At 43.4% G+C, this 20853-nt stretch overlaps 1 long non-coding RNA gene across 1 annotated transcript in view; it reads left to right on the top strand.

Annotated features, from left to right (window-relative positions):
• Positions 1-20853, top strand: part of LOC118231151 — a 52253-nt gene that overhangs the window by 8943 nt on the left and 22457 nt on the right. Inside the window, exon 2 of the long non-coding RNA XR_004766013.1 lies at positions 7064-7135. This is a non-coding gene — a long non-coding RNA (uncharacterized LOC118231151). The remainder of the gene's footprint in view (positions 1-7063; positions 7136-20853) is intronic.

Below are 20853 nucleotides of genomic sequence, written 5' to 3'. Positions count from 1 at the left end.
AAAGTGAATCTGATCTTTTGCTTAACTAGCTAGAGAGTTGGAGCACTCCATATCCAGAGGATATAGTGAGTTGAGTTAACAAAATAAAAGAAGTATTAAAGGTTACGTGCATGCAATTTAAATAGTAAAATCTTTTAAACATACTGTAAAAAGCTTGCCCTTGAAATACATTTTTCCGAAATTAATGAAAATCTGTGAAATTGGCTGTCTCTCTCTCACACGCACACACAGTTCAGCTTTTTGGTCAAGCAGGTGGGTAAAAAGACTAGCACAAATTTGTCATGGATCGTTGATGTGAGATTACAGGTAAAGACATGAAAGTATGAAAATGTATGAAAGTAAATGTGAGCAAGGGAAAATGTCAAAACATCCAGCCAATCATTACTTTCGTAACTGCTCTTCTTGCGTGGACAAAAAATGGTTGCATTGATTATTCTGCTTGTTAGCCTCACTGGTCTATTTTTGCTATTTTTGAAAGATGCTCAGAAACCTGTTACATTACTAGACTGAGCAGAGGCCTGGGGGGGCTAAGGTGCTAATGCTGAATTGCTGTCTGAAGGCTTAGCTGTCATCTTACAATCAGGACTGATGTTGCATTTGGCGTGCTGTTTTGTGTGGTACTGTGCTTGAAAGACTACATCGCTACATCGCTGCTGTCAATCAAACATATGCAGAGCCATTTCTCAAGGAGCAGCTGTCATTCTCCGGAAGGTTTTGTTGGCGCATAATGTGCAATTTTTATTACAGTGTTTATTTTATTTTTCCCTTTAAAAAAAAAAAAATAAATATATATATATATATATAACCAGTGCATACATTTGGAAGCCATTGCTGAGCGTGACTGTTCATTAACGTCCTCGGCCAGCCGTACCGCAGGAATCAGACCTCGTTAGGAAATCAGCCTCGTTACCCTGGCGGTAATTAAAGCCAGCAACGTGGCGCTGATCTGCGCTTTGCAGGGGGTTGGGAGCGGTCGGGCAGCTGGGGCTGGGGGCTCGGAGAAACCCAGTCCTCGCACAAACGAGCGGAGAGACGGACGCACGCGCACGCAGGCCGCAGAGGGAGCCCGAACGCGTCTCGCAGGCTCGAGCCCGGGTCGCTCTCTCTCTCGGTCTGCGCTCGGAAAATTCCGCCGCTCCTTTTCCGGCGGTTTCCCAGTTCAACGGTGAGCCACGCTCTGGGCCAGCAGCACCCGTTTTTACAGGGACTTCTGACGGCTCGTCTGCGGAACTCGATTCCCCTTACGTTTTCCTTTGTGTGTGTGTGTGTGTGTGTGTGTGCGCATATGGTTTTTCTTTAAGTGACGCTTGTTTCCATCTTGTGACATCCCAGAGCCCTGGGAGCTGTTTCCATGACGATGAAACAAGGGAGATGGGCCAAGGACGCAGCCTATAAGAATGAGCAGAGGCTGCGTGCTTAGCAGGGCTTTCAGACGACCTGCATAATGCCGCTGCACTAGCTAGATGAGCTGGCGACGTGGGTTATGTAATACCGTCTGCTGGTGGTGATTATGCTTTCAGGAGTCATTGCCTAATTTCCCCCTTTCTCTCTGCATTGCACTTCGGCAAGGATAATAGGACTTGACATACAGCAAGAAGGCTTGTGGGTTTGAACTGGGGCTTATATGTTGCTGGTCTATCATTGACTTGGGTACTCAACTTTAACTGCACCAGCAAACATTCAGCCGTTCGAAATGAAAATGTTTAAAACGTGAAGTATATGTGCTCTTTTGGCTGAGGGCTGGATGGGAGCTTATATCAGAAGGAGAAAGTTTAATGTACTGTACCGGACATGTGACTACAACAGCACAGGAAGTTGAGCTGAGGGTAATATTAGACTGGCCCATTGGACTCGCTGTCCCGCGCCTCAGGGCAGGTTCTCGTGCAGGTCGTATAGGGATTAGACCAGCTGACCTTTGTCCCACTCGGTGTACAGAGAGTCGCAACGTCTGCTGAGCTACAGTCTGCTGATTTGCGGGTGTCATTGGGATGAACCCGGTGGACAGAAGCAGCATTGCAGGGCAATGGGAGATGGCATCAATGTTGTTGTTTACTGGATGGGACAGCTGTAAGTAAGGAAACAGTCGGTGGGGTGCAGGGTCAGAATTGCCCTTTAGCATTACACAATTGTGGGCGGGGGGGGGGGGGGCATGGTCACTAGACCTCTGAAATGATATGCTCTCTAAAAATCCCCTGAAAGGGAACTATCCATTTAAGTGACTAACAGGAGCCATGCAGACATAACATGAAGTTGAAGTTTAAGACGAAGTTAGCGAACAATTTACCAGTCACTCAAACAAGCAATCAATCAGCCAATCAGTACTGTTGGTTAGCTGAGTAATCAGCCCAGCACAAATTGTACAGATGTCTCATTTGGGCTGTTTTGCTTGATGTTTTTGGAATTGTGTATCACTGGGCTGAGTCCATGCCGGCCTGTGAGATTAGCAAAAGAAATAGGATAAATAAGACAGAAAGCAATCAATGACTTCCAAGGACAGTCACACCACCCTCCTTTGCTGTGGTAGAGGAAGTGAACCCCCTGTGGTCATAGATTTTTTTCTCATTGTATGTCATTTATGAACTGTGCAATTTGACACAGGGAACCCAGAGGAGTCTGTGCAATGGATCAATTTCTTTTTATAGCTGAGAAAAGTGGAAGAAGTCAAATATTGTGCGTTCTATAAATGCTGGGTTTCCTGTTAAAGTTTTACCTGCAGTAGTATTGCTTAATTGGCCTATTCCACTTTTTCACTTTTTATATCCATAAAGTACGAAACATTATTGCTTTTTTTGGCTAAAATGTGAAAAGATGACTAAAAACAAGGTATAGACCCGAAATCTTAACATGCAATGTAAAATTAAAAACATCTTTATTAATGAAAGTTAGATTTTGCCTTCCCAAAATTAAAGCACATTTCTACATTTTTTTTTGGGGGGGGGATGAATTTGTACGATCATGTTTTTCCTCTAACTGCCCAAATATTCCAGATTTATTTTAATGGTTCCAGCGGAAATGTTGTTGCGGGCTTCTGAAACAAAAATCCCCTGGACCATCTGTGGCCACATCAACGCTGAGCCGCTTTTAGAAAGTTGAGGTCACATGGTACGGGCCTGCGCCCTTACCACAGACCATCTGTGCCCTCCCCGTTTCGGGATGTCTGTGTCAGCCTTGGCACCCGTCGCCGACTGATTTCACACCGCTGTTCACGGGACGAGCCGCACCCGTCCCAACATCTGTTAGCCGCACCGCCGCGCTAGCCGAGTGTTAGCCTCTCTTTTATATCGAGGTGCCAAGGCTTCATGGGTAAAGAAGGCTCTCCAAAGTCATTTGCCATGGATCCAAGCCAAAAAAAAAAAAAAAAAAAGATTTAGCCTTGGGGGTGGAAATCAAATTGCGCAGATGTCATTGGTGAGCCATTGTCAGGGTAGGCAGATAACTTTCAATAGTAAGAACAGGCTTCTGTTTCAGTGAGCCTGACTGATGAGTGCCTGATTCTGCTTTTTGTCTTTTTTTTTTACTGAGCTAATTGTCTAATGTGGTAGTACTACACTGGCACACTTCCACATAGATTCGTTTTGACTGTGACAGAGAGGTTAGAGATAGTATCTTGACTTTCAAGATTGTAATATTCATTATCCATTGTAATCCTCATTTCAAGTGTAGAGCACAAATGGCAGGGCCTTTGTACCACATTAGATGCAACTGAATGAAAAGGAACCTTGCTAATGGGTTATACGTGTTTAAATTGCGCACGTGTTAATTGAGCAAATCAATTAATTTAAGTTCAGGTTGTATGTTTTATTCATATTTTAACGTGATTCTGCTCTATTCCAATATTATTATTCAACATGTGCAAATGTAATTTGTGAGAACTCAGGCACTCAATGGCAATTTTTCTGTTTTGTATTAATCATTTTATATTAGCATTGATGTGACATTTAATTCAGGAGCTCATTTTTAATATGTTAAATGAACCCGTTCCTTACCTACACACTGGCGAAAATATTCATAATATTCATTAACTGTAATGACTTCACTGCTAGGATTGTATATCTCAGAATTATAAGGTGGCATTATTAACACTTTGTTTATTTAGAAGCCACAGAAGGGTCTCGGATTCCTTTGAATAGAATCTGGACAGTCATAATTGGCTCACTGAAGCATTATCTAAGCAGCAACTTTTCCCTTATTTAACCTTCAGAAAGTTTTATTCAACATCTGATTCATACATGCTGTTGAAAAAAAAATGTCGAGCGAAGAAACAGAAATACGATGTGGTGAAGTAATGACATTTTGAAGATCTGCTTTTTCTCGTTTCACAGGTAACTGATCTAGACTAGGGGACAGCAGTTCTGTTATTTTGCATTTAGAGTAAAAATGATTTTGTTCTGACCTGCCTCTACTGCCCCAGTCTGTGCCAGAGCTCGGACACTAGAGACGCACTGGGCTGGAGATCTAGGTTGAGTGATGTTTTGACATAAACGGACTAGGTTAACCCGAATATAGCTCAGGTTTTGTCTGCTGTATAGCCTACGTCCTAGTCGGCTAGACAACTTTCACTTTTCAACAAAATGGAGTCGGGTTTTCACCTGAATGCCATTTCACTGACTTTTTACCACAATAATGTTCACTGGGAAGCGTCTGCAAGGGGCGAGAACCTGGAGTCTTTTCTTCCCCGCCCCCCCCGTGCTCCGAAAACGCAGGAGACGTGTGAAAATGAGACGTCAGTATCGGGCAAAATATTACCGCCGCCCTCCCCTGCCGTCTGAGGACTTCTGAACCCGCGTGTCAAATAAATGCTAAATTTAGACTCCAAATGCACTTCAGATTGCTTTGCTCTTGATCTTTTTACGTCATTACTTGACATGCTGTAGCGAAGAATACTGTTTTCCCCCCGATTGCTGCAGCCCCCCTGGGGTGTTTTTTTTGTTCGTGTTTTTTTTCTTTTCCCTGTCTTTGTGTTCAGTTCTGTGTCTGTCATGGCCAGACGTCAGTCACTCCCATTGGTTTGTTTCCTAGGTGTCGGATTTTAATTGGTTGATTAATTAGATCGACCAGATAAATCATCCCCTTGTTCTGAGAGAAAGTAACGGCTGAAAACGGTTTTACATAAAAAGTGTGACAAAAATTATGATTTTTAAAAAAAAATTTTAAAGCCTATGTGGGGTGGGGATATAGCAAAACATGTCATTTTTTCCTCTCTTTTACTGACAGCTGAAAGATGTAGATAACTATCATTATTTTCCATCTCTGTCTCTCCCTCACACTCTCCCTCTCCCCCCCTCCCTCTCTTCCCCAGTTGCCATGCAAGATCAAAACAAAACTACTCGGCAAAGCTTTAATTTCACTGCAAATGTAGAGTGAAGTATTCTGATTGCGTGCTTCCTTAGCTTCATCATGGGAAAAGAAATTGTGACACTTTGCTGCTGCCATTTCAAAATATACAGCATGAGAACTGTGGGTGGCAAATTGCTCACCAAATACTGAGCGTGGTTACCCCTAAGGACACAAAGGCCATGACCTTGGTTAGTTCCTGGGTGTAATTACTTTGGATTAGGTTCTCTTTGTTGACTTGGAAGATTTGCAGTTAATGAAGCCAATGAGTAACAAAGAATCCTTACCTGAATGGAGTAAAAATAAGAATACAATTTTAAAAAACTGCTGGTAAGGAAGAGAAAAACTGTCTTGGCTTGTTGAGGTCCTGGGGAAACGCAATAAAGCTTTGCTTTATACTTATTCTGTGGGTCTGTTGCTCTGCTCTCTGTCTGAACAATTTGACCTTTACTTGACCGATTATATGATTATGTCATACCAACGAGGGACGGTCAGCTAGTGCTACAGGAGGGCCTTCCAGTGAAGTGTTTCCCCGAGTCGTTTTTCTTGTTTCAGCCGAATTCAAGACTGTAACGGGATATATATTATAAAGCAAAGGTAGTTTCACAAGTTGTCCACAGAAGCAGGCTTCATTTGCATAATTAAGCTGCCTGTCCGCAAGTGCAAGCAGAAATTTGAATAAAATATGAGGCGTTCTTGCTCTGTGGTGTTCAGACCTTTGTACTCCATCTTCCACTTGCTAACTGCAACCACAGCAGTTTTCCGATGTTCTCACAGTGTTAGAGAGCGGTTGTGGAGCATTATGCATTGGCAGGATGAGAGAAGTGAGCATTACAGTTCACAGTAGATGCTCGATAAAAATATTCTCTAATGCTTCCTCAGAAAGGTTAGACTGACAGTACCTTCCATTTTAGGAATAATGTCAATGTGAACCACTGAAACCATTCATACAGTAAAATGCAGCATAAATGGAAGACTAAGTGGTATAAATTGCTCTGGACTGACAGTGCTGCTTGGACACATTATAATGTGGAGATGGAGTCTCAATGCCTATACAGTCACACTGATAACCCTCTCCACTGTGTATTATAATAGAAATGGGATTTATGCAACGATTCTGCAGCCACTGACAAACAAATAATGAATTTTTTTTTGTGGATCAGATTTTCGCAAATACTTTATACCGGCTCCTCTCTTTCACATTCAGAGTCTGGTAATTGCTGCTGGAAACCGAGGCGCCAGTTTAATTTAATTTCATGACTCATCTCAATATTCTCAAGGTCAGGCCTGACAAAGGCAACTTTAAATAGACGATTGCGTGTGTGTACTTGTGAATAATATGTTGTTTTTTTTTTTTTTTTTTTTTACAAGGAAAAGGCTGTTGAAGAGAGTAATGAGACATGTTTTCAGTGGGCTGGATTTGTTAATGGAATGTGACCTGTAGACTTTTGACAAGCGTTCCACGAATGCTATCGCACAATGCACTGCTCCCAATGCACAGTTTTGTGCGGTACAGCCTTGGTCTTGTGTTCCACTCATTGCTCAGCATCCTATGAAATCCCTCCATGTTTAATCCTCCCCTCCAATAGGAAAATATGCTTTCTTTGAACTCCCACAGTGAAGGTGAAAAACTAAGTGCTCTACATTCTAATTTCAGAACCCTTACAGACAGTTCTTTGTGGTCGATTGTTGCAAAAAGCCATCTTGAATTGCTGTCTCTATGCTACAGGAATCCAGCAGAGGGACCAGGCAAGAACATTGCATCCTACAAGGCGAGCCAGTTCGCTGTTATACAAAGACAGTAAGTAATCAGTTTTGTCAGGGCACCTTTAGTAAGGTGGGTGCTCAAATGTCACTGATCTGTAACGATTAGAGGTTACTGTTCTGTGATCATTCCTGTAGAGACGTCCAAAATATTAACTAGTTGAGATGTGAACCAGAAATACCCTAATAACGTCTTCCCAAATGGACAGAACTGCACAGTAGACTGTGGTCCACCAAACTAGAACTTAACATGGGTTACATATAGTGTGGGTGTGAAGACCTAAGAGGATATGTAGGGAATGCTATCCTGCTGTATGTGATCAGGAGCTAGTTTTCAGGATAACTTGGATTTTTTTAATTTAACACTTGTATGCCTTTGCATCATATATGTACAGAATTGATTATTTCCTCATAAATTAAACTGCAAAAATTACTGGTCTTTTGTTTTGAATGTAGCCACTACAAGGTGGTATCTGTAAGAGACATTATCTGGTGTGGAAAATCCAGCATTAAAAAACTAGATATTTACCTTGTTTTGATGGGATTGGAAATGTTCGTATAGCGCAAAGACACTGCCTATTGACTGAAACACCATTATAATACCGATTCGAACTAAGAACCTACTTGGATAAGTCTTATTCTTGAAACAATTGTGATTAAGAGGGGAAATATGCGGTTTCATTGCATTTCTTTTGTCTCAAAAGTGACACAGTATCTGATTAAAAGATGACGGTCTCTGATTCCCTGCTGTACGGCATCCAGTATTTCAGGATAAGATGGGGGATGGCGATATCCGTGAAGTTCATACTGTTGCTATGGAACTGCTAAATTCAATACATCTAAGAACAGAGAAATACTATCTTAGGAGAAGGATGCTGGGAAAGTTATTTTTATATCATAGAAATGTATCATGTTTATTCTCTCTTATTGTGTGAAATCCCAAAGGACAATAGCGTAGATTTGTACCGGTGAGTAAACATTTCCCTTCTGACGCAGAATCTCTGCCTTCTGCCGTCATACCTCTGTCTTCTCTGTGCAACACGCTGTAAAATCCCAGTCAGGTCTCAGGCATTTTAACACCCCCGATTTTCATATAGGACCCTTTTTAAAATTGTTTTGTAAGTGAATCTGGAGTCTTTGTAAATGAACGCACGCCTCTGGTGTATCTGCCGTTTGGGGCTTCTAGCAGTGTGCAGCATTCGGCTGAATCTTTGGTAGCCTGAGTGCAGATGTGAGCTGGATTCCTCTCGTTTTTGGGAAGGAACGAGTTAAGGCGCTTTTTTTTTTTCCCCCCTTACGGCTTATAATTGACATCATTCTCTGGCGACTCGCTTTTAGATTTTTTTTGTTTTCCCTCTAAAAGCTCGTGCAGTTCAAGTTCAATTTGCCGTCTAACAACAGGCTGAAGTTACAACAAAGGCACTGGGTTGAATGGCACTTGTTGTTTGACGGGGTGATTAGGGTGGAATTGTGGGGGAGGCGTCTCCGCCTGGCTGATGAGGAGGGCAGGGCATGACCCCAGAAATATTCGGCACTCCTGGAGTGGATCCCCCCCCACAACGAGAGGCTCTATTTCTTCAGCTCAGAGAAATGGTTGAGCCCCCCTTGCACCACCCCCACCCTCACCCCCAGTCCATGTCCTGAGGTGTGCCAAGATGAGAGAGGTTTGAGGGAAGGGCTGAGTCATGCTGCGCCCCTGGCACGTCTCTCTTTGTGAGGAATAGACAGCCTGTATAACACAACAACAGCCACACATAAAAGAACACAAATTGCCTGGCTTGGGCTGCATCTCGTCCTTTCACTCTCTTGTTCCCTCTCTTACTGTTTCTCTTTTTTTTTTGCATCTATTCATTCATTCTGTATTTTGAAACTGGTTTATGTCTGAAAGAGTATTTCATTATAGTTGTGGCATTCTCATCATTTTAATGGCTGGCATACACAGTTGAAATAAAAATAACGTAAAAAAAAAGATTACTTACTATATGACTCATATAATAATAACTGTTCATAACTTGTCAATGAAAATATAGTTGTTTAAAAATTCTACTTTGATCATCCAAGTATTACTTGGCATTGAAGTTTTGATCTGTATTTTATTTTTGCTGTGTGAATCCACAGAAATGTAATATTAGTATTGTTTGGGTTGAAGTCTCCTTTCCTCTTGACAGAAGTGGGCAGTATCACAGTGCTTACTGCTGGAACCATGTTCATTGTACATCCCTGAACATGCACTTGGTGTTCTCAGACATTAATCTAAGTCGCACATAATCATGACAACTCTCGCACTTAACCACCGTCCTTGACGGACTTCCTCGGCCTGTTCTGCACTAGTGCCTTGACACTACACAAACATCCACATGTTGCTACGTGCTATATGCTCTTGTAGCTGCAGAATATGCCCCATACGTTTCGTGCCCAAGGCCAAGATGAGCATCACAATAGCACGGAGTTTGTGAATACACACTGACGACAAGGACTCAAAGGCACAGATATGACGAAAGGAGTGACGCATCCTTGTACCTGTACCCGTCGTCCCTGGAACACCAATGCATGTTCTAATGAGAGTTTCCTAGGACTACCGAATCCATAATTACATCAGATGAGCATATCCCGCGAGAGGTTTTCGTAATTAGTCCAAAACGTGGACTGAAATAACCGCTCTTTATAATAGGACAATGTTTAAAAGTACCAACTTAAGAATTAAGACTCTCACATCTGTTCAACACTCACGTCCCAAGGCACTTCTGTTTTATTATGTCATCACAGATTTTTGCAAAGGGGGTCATTAGCAGTCAGCAACTGATTAAGCAATTAGCATACTGTAGACAAGGATATTGCAAGGATACCCCCAAATTAGCATGTCAGCCAGCAGGAGTGAGATGCACTCTGTTATAATGACACATACGAAATGGGAGTGGTGCAATATCTCTTATGAAACAGTCTGATTTGAGTATGCTGAACTGGTAGCACTAGTAGTATCACCAATGAAAGCGAAATCTGGTCAGTTGTGATTTCATTATGGTATCTATGAAGTAATTACATGTGCATATGAGGATGCCACACTACAGGAATATGGTTTCTACTGGAGTCCACACTGGGGAAAAAAGATACTCTGTCAGTGTAAAACATATCATTTCAGAACTGATTTTATAACTGCGAATGTTGCCGTGTGCGAAGCCAGAAGCCAACCTGCCTACTCTAGTCAGTGACTTGAGCATTATTATCAGATGAAGCTTTCCATTAGAGGGAATGGAGAAATGCATTGTGGGTTTCCCTCAACAATTAAATATAGGATAAATGTTAGGGTTTGGCATGGTGAGCATTTCACTGTTTAATTAAAAACACAACCAAAGATGATGCTAATGTATCATTTTTCTGGACGAGGACTCGCTCAAAGAGTAACCAAAGAGAATTTCACCATTCGCACAGGGTTCAACTATGATTATCGCATTTTATTTTGAAGTCAAATTAAATGTTTTGCCTGAATTAAGTATTTTTCTCTAATCTGCTGGTTGTAAGAGAGGTTTATGATTGTTCCACTGCCAGGAGGAAGAGGATGCTAAGCATTAGAGGCCGTAGTTTGGCATTAAGTACTTGATGTATTAAAATGTCATTTATTTGACCACTTTCCTTTTAATGTATTTATATTCGGTGTGCTCATGGGCTCTCTAACCACTGCAGTGTGCCTCAGTGCAGGCTCGGTGGATTATGGAACGGCGCGCTTCATATCAAAAGTGGGATTTTTGGACTGACGCCGAGACAGAGAACATTGGGTCCTATTCCAGGGTGACGTAATCTGTCAGTGAAGGCTGGGTCAATCCAGTTCGGACCCGTCAGGTTCATCCTGTTCATATGTACTGTAGCTAGGTCCCCCCCCCCCCCCCCCCCCCCTTCCCCCTCTCTGACAGTAGTATGCAGACAGAAATGCAGTGATCTCTTGGACAGTTTACCTCAGGTCAATAGGACCTCGTCATCACGTCCATGACGTGCAATTGGCTGACGTCCGTGTGTGGGGGGGGGGGATGCTGCGGGTTATAACGGTTGGGGACAAGGGGGGCTGCTAGCACGCATACTCGCACTGCCGTCGTTCATCTATGCCATAATTCACTTAATTCAACGAGAAGCGTCGGTGCTATAGCCCAACGCTTCTTTAGCATACACGCTAATCAATGAGGGCAGGCGAATGGAGGGAGAGGCACGATGAGGGAGTCGGTCTGGGCTGATGGTGATGTCAGCCTGGGCTGGATAATCCATTGAGCTGGGCAGGTTGGGTCTGCCCTGCGTACCGGCATGTCGCCAGTGAGTGCTTTATATTTACTCGGCGGTGAAAATGCGTTTTGAGGCGAAGACTTAAAATCGATGATCGTCTCTGCCCCTGGGGGCTCTTAACCGGACTGTGAAAAATGGGGAGGGAGAGAAATGAGAGCCTCGCGCTCACTGTGATTGAACGTCCTCGGAACGTTCCGCGGCCGCGAACATAAATCAGCCGATCGAATGAAACGTAAAGAAGAGGTAAACCGAATTCTGAGACAAAACTGTACCTTTTTTTATGTGGTCATTTTGTTGGGTAAAGAGGTAAGACTTGGAAGTAATCGGATAGTAATCCTTTACAACACTAGATTGCTGGCTCTCTGAAATCAAGCCAGAGGACATTTTTGAAAGGATGTTAGCCTTTCTCGGTATCCAAGGGCATGGTTTTGATGGCCATTGAAGTACTCATGCGGAAACCTTTAGAGTATTTCATAAATATTATGTATGAAACTATTAGTAAACACATATTGAAAAGTATTAAATATTTATGTATGTTTAGAATATATGTCATTTGGGGCAGTATATTTAATGTGGATTCATTTTATGTCCTGTTCAGCTGGGTATGTACACAGGTGCACACTCGTACACATGCACACACACCTGCACTTGCACACGTACACACACACAAGATGGCGCTCTCAGCCAACCTCATTCAGTGGTAGTTGTCTCTGGCACCTGATACCCAACAACACCAAACCATCGGTCTGTAATAATGTCTCTCTCTCTCCCTCTCTCTCGCTCTCTTTCTCTCTCTCTATTGATAGACCTCTCAGTTGTTCCGTCTGAATACCACACCATCTGCCTAGAATGATATAATTTCTGAGCCTCAGTCTTTGTTAATATTTTATGAGAAAGCGTTGAGCTGCATTGGCTGGTTCAGCACTAGGCTCGAGCTGATCTTGTCAGGTCTTTGTTCTAGTCCATTCGGTCCAGTTTCCTGTCGTGCCACTGTATATAAAAAAAAAAAAAAGAGCTCAGTATTTCTGTCACAAACATTGAGCCCTAAGAGATATGGTTGTTCTCATTATCGTCATCATTCTCTTGAGCCCGAGTTACTGGTGGAAAACATTGGCCACGGCCTTTAAACACAGAGCTTCCTAGAGAGAATTATATGGATTTTCCACGATTTTCCACGGGGGGGGGGGGGGGGAAGAGAATCACCTGAACCAAAGCAATGTAAGGGCCATGCAAGTGTGTTACCAGATATGTGAAAAGAGCAGTTTGGTGTCATTGATCAGACTTTTCAAACGCATTCGAGTTCTGATCCGGTTGGCCTGAACGTGAGGCTCAGTATCAGAGGTGTTGTAATAGGGCCGAAGGTGGCGGTGTCAGCGGTGTGTGGGGGGCACTCAGAGCCTGGCAGTGGACAGTGGAAGCCTTCTCCATTTCCACAGGCATCCCTGCTTCCTGTAGCGCACAAACACAAGTATTTTTAGCCTGTCTGGCCTCTCAGGCCACTCTCGAAGCTGAAGCGGGGCGCTTGACAGTTGCCATTGGAGGAATGTAGTGGGCCCTCGACAGGCCAGTGTTGATACTTGTACAAACGTCATTTCCTTGTTGCTTTTGGGACTGGGTTAATGTTATAAGATGGTTATTATTCCTTGATAGTGTTAATTGTGCGCACTGCTTTGTTCAAAATGAAAATGCATATCTGTGGAGGCAAGATGGTAATAACCTGCAATAACCTCTCAAGGCTCACTGCGATTGGCACATATTGATAACAGCTTCTGCTGCTGTAAACTTATACTGTTATCAGTTTGAATTGCGGTGCAAATCAAACCCTACATGCCAGCCAGATCCCTCCGTTCTGCTACCTCAGGACGCCTAGCACCTCCCCCTCTTCGCACCTGCACTTCCAGAACACGTCTCCTCTCTGTTCTGGCCCCACGATGGTGGAATGACCTCCCTGTGGAGGTCAGAACAGCTGAGACTGTGACCCATTTCAAACGACGACTGAAGACCCACCTCTTCAGGCTGCACCTCTCCCCATCCCTCCCCCCCCTGTAAATGACTAAACTTAGGGTTGTAACTAGGCAGCTGTTTAATAGGTGACTTAGTTGATGCGCCAGTCTTAACGACTACTTGTATTTTTATTTATTTTATTTTTCCATAGATTGCGTTGTTGCCGTTCTCGTTGTTAGTGTTAATCAGTTTAACCACCAGGGTCCAGGTTGAACTATGCGGTTGTTCCCTGTACTTGGACCGGTACTTCTCTCTAGGGGTTTCGTCATACTTGTTCCTGGTTATGGTTATACACTTTGTTGTACGTCGCTCTGGATAAGAGCGTCTGCCAAATGCCTGTAATGTAATGTAATGTAATGCTATCATTCTATAATTGGAAAAGAAAATCCCCCCCGTTAATCGACTTGATGTGGAATGAAATCACTGGTGCAGTCGCGCTGGTCTCCAGGATGATGCTGTAGCTAAAGGTTAAAGGGGTTGAGGTGGTTGATGGTTGGAATGCCAGTGGCAGTCACCCAGTGTGCGGCGTATCGCAGCTGCTTGGTAGCTTGGTCATTTGTATGTTTGTATGTTTGCGTGTGTGTGTGTGTGTGGTCTGCATGTGTGTGTGTGCGAGAGAGAGAGGCATTCATTGGCATCTAACTACACACACATACTGTACATATTCACAAGTGTTATTATAAATAATGCAAATACTGCACAAACAATATTTGTTACAGACAAATAGAAAAGATGGCATTGCTACAATTGCCTTGTCTGGACCACAAACCCCCAAAGACATAGAAAAGGTTGCTCTTTGCCTCCTCAGTAAGATGTTTGGTATTCCAAACACCACACCACACCATACTGCAGCTGTATTAATAACACCAAGTGAGCAGATACTTAAACCCCTTGAAGCACTTTGCATTGCTGCGACCATTTCAGTTAACATGAACTATTCTGAAGTCCACCTCAATCAAGTCTCTCCTGACACTCATCTGAACGGTCTCAGGCTCATCCGTCTACCCGCTCCCCTCCTCTCTCTCTTTAGTGTCTAGTGTCTTCTAAACCTATTTTCCTTGATCGATGGAGGAGAAGTCGGTTGATGGAGAAGGGCGGAAACGGGTCAAGCTCATTTCCCTCCACTCGCTGTTAAGAACAGGCTCATCACCGAGACAACATGATAGCATCACAGTGACTAAATTATGCAGCCAGTTATGTACAAACAAGACATTAATCCTGATTTAAAACAAAAAAAAAATTTAAATAAATTGCTGGAGATAAGGTGGAGGCTCGAGCAATCATTTGTTTCAGTTACAGAGGAGGAAACAGAATTAGGGTCTAAATAACCTGGGGAATCTGCCATTTTGTTTTTCGAAATCTAACATTGATGAAGACTTCTTATCTGAGGTGGTTGTTGATGCCTCTATAATAAAAGTTTCATCATGAATGGAAAACAAGTTGCACAGTGGCTTTGCTGATCCAGCAGAGAGTTTCCCAATCACCAGCATGGTTTTGAACTCAGCCAATCAGAAACTTCCAAGTCAGCCGGTGGTTTTAAACATGGGGTCAGTCAACAGCCGTCAGGCCAGCTAGATATTTAATACTCCCCACTAATCAGCTGCCTGCAAAGCATCTTTTGATATTTTGATATGCTGACCAATCGGCATCTTCCCCATCACCTGAACGCTTTTTCCGTTTAGCCAATGGGAGATCTCCAAGTCGGCAGAGCATTTTAACCTCCAGCACTTACAAAGGCAAGGGGGACTTTTGAGGCTGTCGTCGGAGAATATTTTTAGCCGAAAACGGGGGTGGGGGTGTATTGGAATCCCCCCCCCCCCCAACTTGTTGAGAGAGCAGGAACCCCCGAATGAATCAGTACTAAGTTTGCGAGCCGCTAAGTCCCCCTGCATTGTCGAAGGCCTCACGGATGACATTTAGTGCGAGTAGACTGCAGGAGGAGGGCGACTTCCAGGGTAGGGTTACCAGATCTGCTGGTATTAAAGCGACGTGGCAGGGAGGGAGGGAGGGAGGGAGGGAGGGGGGCTGTATAAGGAATGTCAGTGCACCAGTATATGTTTGACGCACTCCCTGTCAGGGCACTGAAGGTCAATTGTTTTCCCAGTCCTCTGTAACACTGCTGCACCTGCAGGATAACCTGCAGGTATTCAGAATATTAGGTACTTGGGCTGTACACAGCTAGGTGGGATGAGTTGTGCAGAACAATCTGTACAGTGTCCAACCCGTCTGCATCTAACATACTTCATTTGGAAATGCACAATGCGCCTCTGAAGTGGATATATAAAGAATTACACAAGTATATTTTTAAATTGCAGAACTGCACTTAGCCCGCTATTAAACTAGCCCGAGCAGTCAGGCGCGTAGTGTGGTTGAATGTCCCAGCGTCTGGGGTACACACACACACACACACACACACAATGGCGAGCAGGAAGCTTTTGTCGCGTAAATACACAATGACCCACAGGATATTCTGTGAATTCTGAAGAGACGCAATGACTTACAGGACGCACTGTGTGCTGTGTGCACACTCGAGCACTGCGCTGAATGAACAACGGACAGAATGTAATGCGCTGACGGGGTACAGTGACGCACAGGAGGCGCAGAACCACACCATCACATACCGACTGACAGAACGGAACTCGCCGTGATTTCTAAGGAACTGGCAGTTCGTTCCAAAAAAACGGCCTCAAAGTTAGTCGTGCCGTTTTAATACCGCGGTGTCTCTTGCTGCCCTCGCTCCGGCGCTTTCATTTCCTCCTTCGTCTCTCTGCTGCGGTCCTGACCACCCCCCTGACCCCCCCTGACCCCCCCGACGAACGCTGTTCTGCGCGGAAAACGACGGGCTCAGCCTGGAATCAGTTCCTTGCGTCACAGTGAAGTAACACGCTTACCGTATGCTTAGTTTTCCTTTTTTATTCCAACCAGACCTTTATTTAAACTAATACTGTTTCCTAATGAGTCAGATTTGCCACAGGAATAAATCAGTGGCCAGCTGAACAGCATTTAGGAAATTTCGCAAGTTGCTAATGGTTCTGATTTTCCATATATGCAAATGGAAAAATAAGTGTACTGAACATAAGAGCAATATATGCCTGGAGATGCAAGTGTATTTTAGTTACATTTTTCCAATGTACCACCATTTGTGAAAAGGTGAGATATTGGGTTACATTTTGAGAAATGAAATGAAACATAAGCTACAGCATAGCACCATACTATTCTGTCTTTGTGTTCACTTTGTTTGACATATACTCCTTCCTGCCTGCCAGAACATTTGATTTGAATGTTTTATTTATTTTTTCCTCTTGATTTTTGAGCTTTAAATCAGGGAGCAGTGACTGTAGAATACCCTCAGGCCCTACATTATAGAGTTCCATCAGATGAAAGGCTTTACCCTTTTTGGAAAATGCTCCAGGGGATCGACTGTAGCCCCATGCTAATTCTTTGGCTCTTTGGGCAATGTAATGTCAAGACCCAAATAAAAAAACATGTATTTTAGTTTATTCTAAAATATAATATAGACAATATTATATAAATACTTGTTCGTGGATATTGTTTTTGTTGTTGTGATAATAATCTCGCATGGATTGAAGCACTTTAGCGTGTGAAAATAAACTGCAATAAAACCCCTATGATATGAACCTACAGACCGTTATGTACTGACCATCAACCGGACAGAGTAGAAACCCAGTATAAATTGAAAATTGATTAAAAGAGTTGCACTTTCCGTTGGTGATGAACCAGAAGTAATGATGAGGTGAAAGCTGTAATGAGGTCCTGCTTACTGCATGTTCGGCTGCGTACCCCAAAAGCCCCAGAGCGCACTGCTCACTGGACTTGGACTCTAGCCGGGGTGGGCGGGGGCTGACCCAAGGCTAGCATGTTATTGGCTGGCACTGCAATTGAGCTCCCTGCCAGTCAGATCTGGTCAAAGTACGACAGAAAGTTTTTTTTTAATAGAAATATTTCACTTGGACGAAGATTAATGGAAAAAAATATATAAGCATTTCCAAATTCCAAATGACCTGCCCCCCCCCACTCGCTAATTGTGTATCCCAGAGGATCTTCTGTATTTTAAGTGGTAAACAATTACATTTTTTTTAACCTTATTTTTTCCTTGGGAGTATAATAATAACGGTGTTGCTTCTGGGTTTCATGTCCTCTCTCTGTGGTGAAAAGGACGGCTCTGTGTCTCAGCACATCCGTCACGTGCCATTGACTCCATGGTGTCCTGTTCTCACTCCAGCCTCTTCTGCTCTGCGGGCACTGGAGGCAGGGAGACAGACAGGTCACTTATCCTCCTCTGATTAGGGATGAAATGGCCGCCGCCTTTGGTTTTTTTCCCCCCCGGCACGCCGACGCTCCGTCCGAGTGGCGCGGATGGAGGACTTCCGCCACGCGCGTCCGTGACGTGGGTGAAAGGTCTGCGTAGCGCCGCGCCGCGCGGATGACCGCGGCGAGGCTTCGTGTCGATAACGGCAGCCGCGGATTCTGTTTGCAAACGAATGTCCTCGGGCTCCCGAATCGAGTTTTCTCCTCCGTCGCGCAGTGGCACAGATCAACAGAGAGAGCGAAACGTGGTGGATGTTACAAGAGTGCGTCTCTCTGTCTCTGTCGGAACAAATGGAAGCACTGTTCTCTCTCTCTGGGACGAAGAACAAAGAACAGGCACTCAGGACTGAGGCTGCCCAAAATGGAACACTGAAATCTTTTTGAAAGGTTTTTAAAAATTTTTTTTTTTTTTTTTACTTGGGTTGTTTGATTATTCTGGGCAGCGGCACAGTGGTGCAGTGTGCAGTAAGAAGGTACAGAGTTCAGATCCTGGCCGAGGGCCATTCTGTGTCGAGTCTGCATCCAAAGACATGCAGGGTAGGTTAATTGAAGAGTTGCAGGGTGTATTCCTGCCTTTCACACCCAAGGTCTGCTGGGATAGAAGTTTGTTTCTTTAACCAGCAAGCAAGTACCTATTGAGCTGCCAGTATCCTGGAGTTTTGCAAATTGGCACTGCATTGGTCCAAGAGCACCATGTGAGGAATATTGACTTTGATTTACTGAGTCTCCTAAAATGTTGTACGTTGATTTGGTCTTACAAATAAAGGAAAACGTTGTCTTAAAAACTCATTTACTTCTCTGCAGGATATGCAAGTTAAGCCCCGTTTCACACATGGAACAGTATTGCTGGGATTATCTGGGTTAGGTAGTGAGTTTCCCTGTTCACACATACTGTGGGTCTCCTATTGGGGAAAATTTCTCTGTCGAGTATGTTCACACATGACATGACTACTTTATTTTAGCGGAGACCATCTCTGGCGGTAGGCTACCACAAAGCTGGCGGGTTAATTTCATCCTCTGCCGTGGGTAGATAAAAGTTCCTGTGTCTAAGAGTCGATCCGATTTCCAGACATGTGAAACTTGACAGATGGCCCACCTGCCATCAGACTACACACAACAGGTACCCGCCCCTGCATTGTCAGAGGCCCAAAACCATATCGGGAGCTATCTCTGGAATACCATGGAAATCCAAGCCACATCTTGTTCTAAACTAACTGCAGTCACCTATGGTGAATTAGAGATTCAGGGACTCGAACCACACCTCTGACGTCCCAAACATATATTTCAACTCGGTCAGTAGTGTCTACTCAAGACAGTAAATGACCTGTAACTACCCTTGAGCCATAAAAAGCATTGAACAACCTGTAATTACCCTTTGCACATGAGTTACCCCAAGCCACTTCTGTAATTACCCCTGGAGTATCCCGCTGATGGATCTCTACCTCATTACCAGCCAACTGTCTATCTACCTGGCGTGTGTCTCACAGAATTGTATAACATCCAGATATATTTTATGAGAATAGAAAACACACATTCCTCCATATCTTCTTCAAACAGAAGGCATCTCCCTGAAGCTGTCCTGCTTTAATAAATAGGCAGACTCACATACACACACACACACACACACACACACACACACACACAAACCCACTGAGAGAGAGAGAGGCGCCAGCATATCTTTACCCCTCATTTCACTTTTTAATTGGTTGCTCAGTAGCATATTCAAATCAGTTGAATGTGTTAACATTTGCAATTGATTTTCTTATTCAATAATTTTCTTAAACAAAAATTCAATAATTTTAACACAGAATCAGCTACCATACGACTTCTGTTTTCTCATGATAAACCACAGAATTAATTTAACACTCAACTCAAAGAAATGTAGTAAATTTAGTAAAATGTAAGTGCCCATTCCTAACCATATTGCATTTTGTGAAGACATACACCTTTTTGATTCCTATATTACTTGATTCCTTTATTCCTTTCTGAAAGAAGCAAAATTATATCTGTATGGAAAGTTTGTCTATTTAAATATAAATAGACAAAAATTCCAAATCTTTTCAGTTTCTTTCTGAGTGGTAGTGTATAGACACAAGATGCTCAGTTATACTGTATATGGCTCATCAAATGACACTGATCTCCATTTTTTTACAAGTATATATATATATATATATATATGAGAGTATATTGGTAATCTATTTTATTTCAAAGTCACGTTTTGTTTTCACATATGAAAATGTGGGATTCCCATATGATGCAGCCCTTTATTTATAATCCTCCACTGTAGGGGACCAAAAGTTATTGGACAAATTAACAGAATGTTACATAACATCGTCACATTTACTACTGACGACTGCCTGATGTTTGCGGTGCTTGGTATCTTTCCCTGGTGATGCTCTGCCAGGCCTGTGCTCCAGCTTTTGTTTTTTCGGGGAAAGTTTGCCTTCAGTCCTGAAAAACTCTTTAGTTGCTTCAGCAGTGCGTGTGGGGCCATTGTCCTCCTGCAAGGTGAAGCGGCATCCAATGAGATTTGAGTCATTTTGAGTGGATCTGAGCAGGTGTTTCTTTACACATCATAATTCACCCTGCAGCCGTGCGTTCGCACGCTGTGATGTTGACAGGCATTGTGCTTTTGCCCCATTCCATCTGTCCGTCTGTTTTTCTGTCTTTCAGCAGAACGTCTCCAAAAGTTAGAGTAGATTTGCATGAAACTGTAGAAAGGTTCATCGGGGGGCACGGAAGAACTGATTAACTTTTCGCGCCAGTTGCCCAAGGGGAGGGGGGGTGGGGGCATATGGCAGTGGGCGTGGCTCCTCTCAATAGGAATTTAACTTTAGAACAGATTCACATAACACCATGAAACTCTGTGTGTGCCTATTATTGGAAAGGGTGGTACAGAACTCATTTCCAGTCACTGAACAAATACAATGCTGATTGGCCACGTCGTGTTGCGACGACAGACTAAAATGCTTAAGCGTGGCTGTAATTAAAACCGGCATATCTCATGCCTGATTTGAGATACAGCCAGGAATAAATGTGTGCACCTCCATATGTGAAGGGAACAGGAGAAATTATTCATTTTTGGAGGAATATCCAACATGGAGCACTGACATATCTTGACAGCTGCACGGTGTTTTGCATGAGGTACGCTCT

This window comes from Anguilla anguilla, chromosome 7 (assembly GCF_013347855.1).
Source record: "Anguilla anguilla isolate fAngAng1 chromosome 7, fAngAng1.pri, whole genome shotgun sequence".
NCBI classification, from domain to species: domain Eukaryota; kingdom Metazoa; phylum Chordata; class Actinopteri; order Anguilliformes; family Anguillidae; genus Anguilla; species Anguilla anguilla.
This window is presented reverse-complemented; position numbering and strand designations above follow the sequence as displayed.